We start from the raw sequence: 10,975 nt of genomic DNA on the forward strand, positions 1-10,975 counted from the left end.
AAGTCCGGAGCCATTCATTCCTTCAAAGAAACTAAAAAGAAAAGAAAAAAAAGAAGAAAAGAAAAAGGCATTAAAGATCCATTTTGCTTGCTGGCAAGCTCCCTCAACACCTGAAACACAGGCAAGGCTACCTACAGATAGGTTCCTTGACCTTTTTCCTCCTCATCTCCCTTCAAGCACAGCCAGCAATTTGATCTGCACCACAGTTTTTCATGTTGGGTGTAGTGAGACTTGTTTAAATGTCACTCTCTGATTCAACATGTAGAAATGCCACAGGGTCATGGCACTGCTTCTTCCCTCCACATCCTGCACCTATTGCCCTCTTCTGCCTTTCCCCAGCAAAAGGAAAAAAAATTTACATACTTTACAGATTGAACATGGCCAGTTTCTAAGTAGAGATCCATTCAGTCTGCTCTGGGTTGCCTTTTGTTATGTGAGGGCTTCCAAGGAAATATTGCTCAGAAGCAATTAAGGCCAACTGTTCTTAGACAAAGACCCACAACAATCAGCATATTTAGTGAGGCAACAGAGTCAGTTTGAAAGAGGCCTGGAAAATCTTAACACTGTTAAAATTTATCCTCACAACTGCTAACGAGATCTAGTAAAGATGTTTGTGTTCTGCTCGTGCATTTTATTGTCTTTCATAAGGCAAAATCTTATTAGCAAATCATTTTAGCAAAGCTGAAAAGCCAAACTGTTGTTATGCCCATTGCTTGTAGCAAGGATAACAGTTCTGGACAATAACCCATTGTCCATACATTTTTTGCTTTCCTTGTTTTCAAAGTACTGGCATACATAAAGATGCTATACTTAGGTATTAATACATTTGTCTTGGCTAATCACGTTATTTGACATAATCCTACCACTAAAGCTAAGAATCCTATCAGCTTTCTGGTAATGTTCAGACTCACCAGATCGCTCTTTCTGCGGCAGCCTTTTTGGCTGTGCTGGGTGGGATGACCAAGACCCCTAGCAAGAAAAGAACAAGCTGTGCTGCAGAACAAGAGGAGAGCTAGTCCACTAAGTAAGCATCGTAAGCTGAGGAAACCCAAGATAGTTCTGCAACATATTTCCTTCCACAGACTTATCTACATCATTTATTCTCCCTGTGCCTCCGCTCTGTAAAATGGTACTTTTATATAACAGGCTCTGTGAGAATAAATACAGTATGAAGTGGCACACTGACAGGGAACATGGAAATACCTCTGAATCTATGATAACTCCTCATTACCCACCAGTCATATTTAACACTCAGAAATGAATGATTCCAGAGAATGTTACAGTGGAAGTGACTCACAAAAGACTGAAGAATCAACACTGCTTCCTGAACTGAATTCAGTTTTGTGAGTGTAAGTTTTAAAGGGTTCATTTACCATAGTGATTCCATTTGGAAAGCAGTCTTTGAAAATTATAAGCAGCTTTCTACAGTGCAAACCACCAGCTAGCAGCAATGTTATTTCACAGCACTGGTTGCAACGACCAAGGAAGCCTTTCAACACAGCAAAGCATGTTCCAGGATGTATGGAGAAAAAGATCTATAAAAACCATGCATGAAAACTTGGGATTCTTGTGCATTACTTTTGCCATTTCTTAATGGAGCTGGTGTTACAAAGTGCTTCTAGCCCTATCAAAATTTCACAGGCAACACGTCAGGAGGGAATCTACCCCGAAATACTAAATCACGATAACCTTTAAATAGGCACCAACTTTTCTGAGGATTTCTTTATCCTGAGGAGAAAACAGATAATGCAAAGCTTTAGCTAACTTCACTGTCACCTTGCATATGTCTACAAGGCATTTTTGTCCCCCCTGGAGGGAACTTACTCCGTGGGTAATGTTATTTCATTGGACGAAGCCATCCAACAATCCTTCTTTTAAGATGTATGTCAAGGGAATTGCGTCTTTTTTATTTTTTTAAACACACCTACACAGCCTTGCATCAGTCATTCTCCCTTTCTCTTTCCTGGAGGGCTTACCCTGCACTACAGCTCCTGGTGACCTCACCAGATGCTGCACCCCTTTGGGCTTTCACTGCCCTCATCCACACACTGTCATGAACTAGTGCACTCTGAGTATTCCCTCTGCCCTGTCCCACATCACTACTCCCACCCTAAAGCTTGGCAGGTTGCACTTACATTAATGTTCAAGTTTGGAGCAGCAGCGTGCTGTTGAAGCTAGCCCCTCCAACGCCCGCTTACCGTGCTTTGCTTTACATCACAGAGCAGTCCCTGAGCATGCAGATGAGATTCCTTTCAGATGCAACTAAGCTGGAAGAGGTACCCCGGCAGCACAGGCAAAGCACGCATCATGCGGTCCAGGGGACCTCGCTAGACCTGCAGCTCTCCAGGCTCACTCCTACTTGCTACTATACTTATTTGTGGAGAAACTGCCCTAGAGCATCAGAAGTTCATTTTCCTTCAGGGAATCTCAACAAACCCTTTCTACTCTGTACAACCACCCAAATCCCACATTGCCCATCTCCACCTTCCCCAAAAAGCTTGATGCTTGTCTTTTCAGATATTTACCCAACCAGCACCTCCAGTGGATCATATTTGAACTGTTACCATTTTGGACTAGTCTTTGTTAAAACTGTCATCATTTAGGCCCTTGGTCACCTGCCAGTATTCTGTCACCCCCTTCTTCATTTTTTCACCTACTTCTATTCTTTCTTTCTTTCTTTTGGACTTTCTTGTTCTGTTTTATTATTTTAGTTACAAATAAAGCTTGAACTCATCACTAACACCAAATTAATCTGAAATAATTCCTTCATCTTCTGTGACTTCTTTGTTTTCATGTGACTGAATTTCTATCTGAAGAAGTTCTGAACTTCTACCAGTGCAAACTGGAACGTCACGTTTTCTATAGAGAAATCACCTTCTCTTATTTCTCAGTTAGCTGCAGCATAGTCTTTTTATTTGTGGGCCAATCCAGGACCCGCTGAACTGAATGGAAGGACCTCAGCTAACTGGGAACAGGCAGTCCTCTACATGCATTAATGAAATCATTCAAACAACTGATACTGTTTATGATAAATTTCATGACTATATGACATTCAGAGATAACCATGTATGTTCTGTGTCTTTTGTGAATTCATTTTTCCTATTACACAATCTGAGAAAATACTGGTTTTGTTCTAATGTAATTTTAAGAATCAAATTTATATACAAGACCTTTAGAAAACAGAGACCCACCTCTAAATGCAAAGAACAAACATTTGCATTACCTATTCATATTAAAATATGCAGAAATTTCCAAAGTATTCAGTCAACTTATAAATTTTTATAACTTCTTCAAATTGTTAACATTTTTTTAACACACAGCATTATTTCAGCTTTGTGGAAGGCTCAATAACAATCTTTCTGGTCTGAAGAAAAGGAAAGAACATTATAATAAAGAATGCAGAATAAATAAAAACAAAACAGTACAAGCCGTACATCCACACATACAAAGACAACTTTCATGGTGAGCTATAAGGAATTATAATAACACAATGTGCTGCATGTTGATTTCACCAGTGAAAAGAATTTCTCCAGTTATTGAAGACTTTCCTGGCAGAATTTCAGAAAAAAAAAAAAATAAATCTGACATTCTCTCAATCTGACTTCTGTGCAATGCAAGTCATGCACATTTTAAACACCGTTGAATAATACCGCCTTTCTTCTGCAAACTGTTAACAGCTGTAGAAACTATTATAGCCTGCTTAAAATCATGTCTCTGTAGTCAATACTCTCCAGACACTTAGCAATACTAAAGCTATTCCTGGGGCTAAACTAGAATTGCTATGTGAATACGAAGTTTGATTTATGTTGAAATGAAATAACAAACATCTGATCTTTCCTTTTTAAAATAGCCATTCATATAAACACAAGTATCAGCTGCATAACTAGAAAGTGATGTACCGAATTTACAGAAATTAGACAAAGGGAGACCACCCACAGTCACCTTCAAGAAGAAAGGATTTGTCAGAGGGTGAAAGATTGCTGGTGAAGATACTTTGCCCAGTTGTGGCTACCCTAACGTCCTCATGGTGAGGCTATAGTTTAGGATAGTGATGTTTCGTTAATCTAGTTCTTAAGTCTTCTGAAAGACACAAAATTGATCAGCAGTCCAGTACCATATCTTGGCGATGCTCATCATCAGCTGCTCTCAGACTGATAACAGGCACGGTGGACTGCCCCATAAATTCATCCAGACGCACCCAAGAGGAAGTCCAGGTCTCTCTGTGCCAATGTTATTCTTTCACATCCCAAAGCACAGGTGGGAACAGGAGAAATGCTCAGTTGCTGTTCCTCTGACATTTTTGAAATGATGATTGCGAAAAGAGAGGAAAAGATGCAAGCGGAGCAAGAGCAAACCTTAAAATACATTTAAAATTTCAGATATGTTCTATGGATTCACGTACATTACTAAGATGTGCTGAAAATGCAGGTTTGACTCCTTGCTGCAACAAACTGCTAACAATGTTCCTTTATGTTTTTATCTATCTTCACCTTTCAAGAAATGAAAACACAAAAGTAAATACAATAAGACTTGTGGAGGGTTTGTGATCTCTGCTAAAGATAGCAATTAATTTGACCAGTAACAATAATAAAGTGAGGGTTAGGCTAACTTGAAGTTAAGACACTGTTCCTCCAGAAGAGTACCATAAAATGATCAGGAAGATTTTAACAGCCTCAAATTAATGCTCCAACATGTTTTTAGATTAATTTTAACTCTTCAGCTGTTAAGGTATCCGGAAAGCTGAAAGATGAGCTAATTGTTCATCTCATTACTAGTTTTTCTTCTGTCAGTAAATTACCTTTCTAAAGCATTACATTTGCATCTCCTAGTCAGAGCTCTTGGAGAAGTTTCAGGATCCCCACGTTGCACAGGAATGCCTCCACCTTCTCCAGCACACATGCAAGCACCAGAATAGCCTGTCTGCCCTTCAGCTGCCCCAGATTTCATAAAACAGAGCTTTCCACACACAGTCCCAGTGCTTGGCTGGGGAAAATGCTACCCAGTCATGCCTGTGGCAAATTCAGTGTTGCTTTCCAAAAAGCTGCTGTTACTAGTTCCACCAGCTAACCTTCACTCTAGGGACAGCTTTCACTGAAAATGCACATGGACCAGTGCAGCTGCCCAAGGACAGGAACTCACGCTCACTAAACCTTGCATTGCTACCACTGCTGTAATGGGACTGTGCAACACTGAGGACTCCAGAGGCAAAACAAAGCTTGAAATTCCAAATGCAGACCTAACACACAGCAGAACTGCTGTAATTCTCTCTGCTTTTGGGTCAAATTCAAGTCTTGAGACCACCATTATTTTTAGGAAAACTCCCCTGGACTTGGCTCAAGACCCCACTTCACATATACACAGGCCTATGCCAGGCTGCCCCCAACACCTCTGCTTTTCTTCCTCCCTACTCACTCTCTCACTCCCTCTGCTTTTCTTATTCCTTTTGTTCTTGTGTGTCTCCTTTTCTTCTCTGTGCTTTGAGCCTTATCCCATACTGCCCACTGGGCTAAGATCCCTCTCCCTGGGAGGGCTTTGGATGTCATGCCTCCATAAATCTGGGATAACACTCAGATTCAATGGGAGTAGAACTGATCCATATCATTGGGTCTCTCTTGCCAAGTGTCCTCTGCCATTCCTCCTGCCTCTCTGATCAGTCTCATCCTGTCTTTACCTAGTATTTGCAACTCCACTCCCTTCTTCTCCTTACCTGTTGGGCTACATTTCAAATTTGCTAGTTTTGCCATACCTAGACTGAGCACTCCTACAGGCAGAGTACAAAGTTACTGGATTTTTTTTTTCCTTTGTCTATAAAATGGTGTGCTATTTAAATGTTTTCCTATAACAAGGGAAAGAGGTGATCTGTTTAAAACACTAAAGCATGTGGAAGGAAAAGGTGTGCACATAACGGGGAAGAAGACCCACTATTTTCTTAAATTTTAATAGGTACCTAAGAAATAACTTTTTTTTCCTCAAAAACACTGACCATGTACAATGCAAAAAGATATTGTTTAGGGAAAAAAAAAAAAACAAACCAAACCAAAAAAACAAACAAAGAAAAAATAACCCAACATAAAAAGGCACTGAGGTTTCTAGCAGCCATCATATCCTCTGGCCTGGGAATTTCAGCAGCGATCTGACTCTTAATTAAGCACAGTCACAAGGCAATGCTGCAATGACTGTCCGCTGGGGACTGCAAATGAAGAAAAATTGATGTTCAAATCAACCAACTTCCAAAGTCCCACATGTCAGACGAGGGCAGCAGGCAACCAAACAGCCTTACAAAACTTAGACAGTAAGTACAAATCAGGCAACTAGGAAATTCTCACAGGTATCCTCTTAACCAACCTGATTTGCTAAACTCAATGGTCAGTAATTCCATTGAACAGAGTAAGAAAAATTAGGCTGTGGGTTACAAGGGCAGATAATTTACAATGGGAGGTTCACAGTGGACCACATGGAAAAATAAGCAGCTTGAACTACAGACAAGCTTAGAGAGAGGGTGAAGCAATGGCTATTTTGAGAATCCCTAATGGGCCCAAAACAGCATTCTGCTACAGAGTGCTAATAACATACATGAAATGCACTAACAGCTGCGACATAAGCAGAAAAAGTCAAATAACTTTTCAATAAAAAAACCAAATTTCAAGTGATTTCATCCACCACAGAAGAGAAATTAAACAGAAAAATCTCCAGCATGAAGGCACACTGTAAATGTGAGAACAGAGCTTCCCAGCGATGGATCAGGAAGATCTGATCCTTGGCACTAATTCTGGAACAAGAAATCTTTTAGACAGTTACCTCCTTACCTGCCTATGTGTAGAAAAGTCACTGATAACTGAAAAACTCTTAAGCAATTTTCTGTGATGCTTTTCTATTACAATAATTACACATTGGCTGCTGAGAACTGAACGGTATCTGGTGTCATTACCCTAATACTTGTAACTATCCATCCAGATCTTCACAGTGCGCCTCTCATAGTGGGGAGGGACGATGAATACAGGGCAAACAATACCATTAACACTTCCAATTTTGGCTGGTATCGCTGTGTTAGTACAGTCCACAGGCAGGTGCTATCATTTATGACAAGCCTGTTGGGTAACAGTGACAGGAATCTGTCAGATGCTGCCCACACGTGGGCCGTGTCCCGCACAGCATGCTGACCTCCTCCTGAGACGTTTCATTTTAAAATTCTGCTGAACATGTTACAAGTACCAGCTGGCAATGTGCGATGTATCGCAGAGAAAGGGAAAGGCATAGCGGTCAGGACAAACCAATAGGGAAATAACCTGCCAGGGCAGCAGTGGGCTTGCCGGCACACGTGCTTGTGCTTGGTTGGAGAAACAGTTGGATCTTTGTGACAGAGGGACGCTTGGCCCATCAAACAAGGCAGTGTGCAAAGGCACCTCTGCACTTCTTGTGCAACTCTCTGACTGCAGTTGCCAGAAGATTAGTGCTGTCGTAAAAATGACTTTAAAGCAGCCTCAGGCTTTGCAAAGAACAAATGACAAGTGCCTTTACTTTCACAAGATTGTATCCACACCATGTGCAATCCTTTTCCCCAGGAAAATGCCCTATGCCAATGCATAAGAAGATGCATGTTGAAGACCTTTGACATTGCCTCAATACAACCACACAGACTGCTGTCTGATCTCCCCTTGTACAAGGAAATTCTGAGGGACCTACGTATTTCTGCTTTCTGCCTTCTTTACACCACTTGAGGTGCAAAGCTGATGGACATGACCAACCAGTTAGACTTCCTAGGCAGGCAATAAAATATTGGAGACTCTCAACTAGCAGAAGAGTCTTTACACACACAGCCAGGACAGCTCAGAGCACTTCTGTTCCCATGCGAGAGGTTATCAGACCCACAGAAGAGCTTTAAACTTTAAGCTGTTATTGGACTACCCACCAAAGCCTGTGAGACAAATGCGTGTGCTCCCCCTCCCTGCCTTGCTGCAAGCAAGCTCTCCACTGCCAGGGAGGGATTGATTGGAAAGGTGGCGATACCTTCAGCTACCCAAATAGGTTTGGGTAGCTGGGAGCTTGGGTTCAGTACGGCATGCAGTGACATAATTCCAGTATTATCTCTTTAACAAAAAGCAAAAAGCCTCTGAAATTATTATTTTTGCCTTTGGAAATTATATTAAGACCAGTGCAGAAACTGGCAGCAAAGAGAATATTTATGAATATCAACAAAGTGATTCACCAGCCCCTCGCTAGCAAGTGATATCATTGCACCACATCTCCATGAGAATAGCAGAAGAGAAGCATTGTTTCACAGGACAAGAAAGTGATGTATTCTCCAAAAGAAAAGTATTAAATCTGCAGGTGTGTATGACAAAAAAGACAGGGGCAAATTGCCAATGCTCTGGGCAGTGAGTTAGGTGCCCAGCACCTCTCAGATGCTTGTAACACTACTGAAGAATACCAGACCATTTCCAATCTGGACAGGGATAAATTGCAAGCTCTGGATATATTGTATAATTACCTCACAGTCCAACCAGATTCTTCTCTACCTGTTCCATCACTCCTCGCTCCATCTCTCAAGTCACAAACAGTAAAATCCTTTCTTGCTCCCTGCTTAGCAGCCATATAGTGAGCGCGCTCTCACATTCTCTTACTTAACTCAGTCCCACACTCGCTGCCACACAATATTGCCTCCACATCCCAAAACGGGCTCTTGGTCTTGCAGGGATCTATGCACCTTAGCAGTTTGCCTGCTCCACCCCTTTACCCTGCCCAGCACCATTACCCAGGGGCTCTGGTGCTTCTCAGGTCAAAAAGCACAGTTCTGCTGCACATCCAGCTGGCCTAAGGAACACCAAAGCTCTTCTGGTACCTGTGCTACCCTGATTCTTACCTTGTGGCTCACACTGAAGAGAAGCTGAATGCATGTATGAAGCTGCTGGAGAGGCAGAAAGCGAAGGAGTTTTAGGTTTCAGCATGTATGCCGCATGTTATCTTAAGGAGTGACACGCTGGATAACAGGGGGTTTTGAGTTCTTAAAACCATACCTTGTGTTGGACATGACCATACTCTCTGCAGTTGCTCTGGGCAGTATCATCTTGTCAGCACCTCAAATCCCTAGGCATGCTGCATTCTGCCACAACCTGTAATTAATGTCCTGCCTCTTGCAAAGCAGGCAGCAGTAGGCTTGCAGCTATGTAAGAACTGAACTAATGATGACAAACCAACATCACCCAGATTAAGAGGATTTTCCTTCTGTTAATCTTACCCCTTCTCCTCAGCCTGCTCAGTATGTCAAGTGGTCAAAGTACTACCCCTCCAGTTCACCCAATAACAATGCTGCTTCCTCACCTACAACTCTCCTCTCAAAAAGCCTACACTTACAGCACCTAACATTAGCAGCCCAAGCATTTGAAAGGCAATAAAACCAGTGCTGCTTTCCTGCCCAGTCTGTTGCCCAGCTGTGCCAGAGACAAGGGACACCTCAAATTCAGGGAACTGCCAGAGAAAAGAGTGGCAAAGTTCTGAATCACTCAATTTCTCCAAAACTCCTCTAACTCTTTGCAGGAAGACTGATGGGCCTCCTGCTATACACATCTGCTGGCCCAGAGCACGCTGGAGGCTACTATCAAATCAAGGCTTTAGGAGCAATGACAGAACAGCAGGCACATCCAAGCAGCACTGGAGAAGTCATCTTCAAGGAAGAACAAGTCCCATGCCATGTAACATGAAAGCAAGGTGTAAGTATTTATTCTGCTATCACTCCTAAACACCCAGGGACTGGCCTTTCACTGCAACTCATATCCTCCAGTACAGTAACCTCAGTTCCCTGGAGTCTGGTGCTGTAGATGCATAGACAGGGCTTAGAAGCAGCTCTGGAATTCCTGATGTATCCAGCCACACCTGGTGCCAACCAGAGCAGCACAAGATTCCTCATGCAATCCATCTGCTTCACTGGGTTCCCCTAAAAAAGCAAGCCAGCCACCCAGCTCAGTCCTCAGTCACACCCAAACAGCAGCGCAGAAGGAAAGCTGCTCTCTATTCCAGCAATGCCCCCAGGCTCTGGTGCACTGACCAACAGTGCCTGTCCCAGAGAGCCTACATCTAAGAGGACAAAGGCAGGAGACACACACCCATGAGGAACTTGACGGCATGATTTATCTGTGAGGTAGGGCACAAGACAGATCATATTCTTGATACAGCTTCAGTGTTTCTGTGTATTAGACAACATCATAGGGGAATTCAATCAGCAACAGAAAATGGAAATGCCCCCTCCTTTGGCCAAACACACAAAGAAAGTACTGGGCCTGATTATCCACAGGTGACACTTACTTAACATCCATGTAAGCCAAACAATTTTCACAGTTACTCCTCATATACTTAAATAAGAAGAAAATCTAATTTTCCATTTGGCTTAGGAAAACATACTGCTTTTGAAGAAAACAATCATAAGTAACCTGTTAGCAATTATTTTAGAGAACATTTCACTTTGGTGAACGTATTCCCTCAAGTTACTTCTACGATCTAGATAAGTAGAACCTGTTGTACTAATCTCTTTAAAAATTATCAATTATCATCAGTTAATGAGTCCTGCGTTGCAGTGTTTCCATCCAAAGAGCCTCCTTGTTGTGCACACATGGCACTCTGTTGAAGTCATGGAGACATACCCCAGACAGAACAGACTGGAATAGATCACAGATACCCATTTGGTATCAACTACCCAGAAAAGTGAATGGTTCTTCTGTGTAGTATAAAACCTCATGTACCACAGGAACAGAAGCTTAAAGGCCACATAGTGCTTTCACTCTGTGTGTGCATCTTCCAGTGATGTCAACTGGATGCGAACTTCTGATTCTCAGCCACAACAACTTTTGCCAGGAAGTATTTTCAAACATACCCCACTAGCTCTGGGCTCGCATTTGTGTCCCAACAAAATCAGATGTCTCTCCACACCATCCACACTTCTACATGATAGAGGGGGGAAAAAACATAAATAAAAAGAGGAGAT

The 10,975-nt window shown here is 42.2% G+C and overlaps 1 long non-coding RNA gene across 1 annotated transcript in view; it reads right to left on the reverse strand.

The window, feature by feature from the left end:
• LOC115609053 overlaps positions 1-10,975 on the reverse strand; it is a 36,861-nt gene that overhangs the window by 14,231 nt on the left and 11,655 nt on the right. The window lies entirely within an intron of this gene.

This window comes from Strigops habroptila, chromosome 5 (genome assembly GCF_004027225.2).
Source record: "Strigops habroptila isolate Jane chromosome 5, bStrHab1.2.pri, whole genome shotgun sequence".
Taxonomy (NCBI): domain Eukaryota; kingdom Metazoa; phylum Chordata; class Aves; order Psittaciformes; family Psittacidae; genus Strigops; species Strigops habroptila.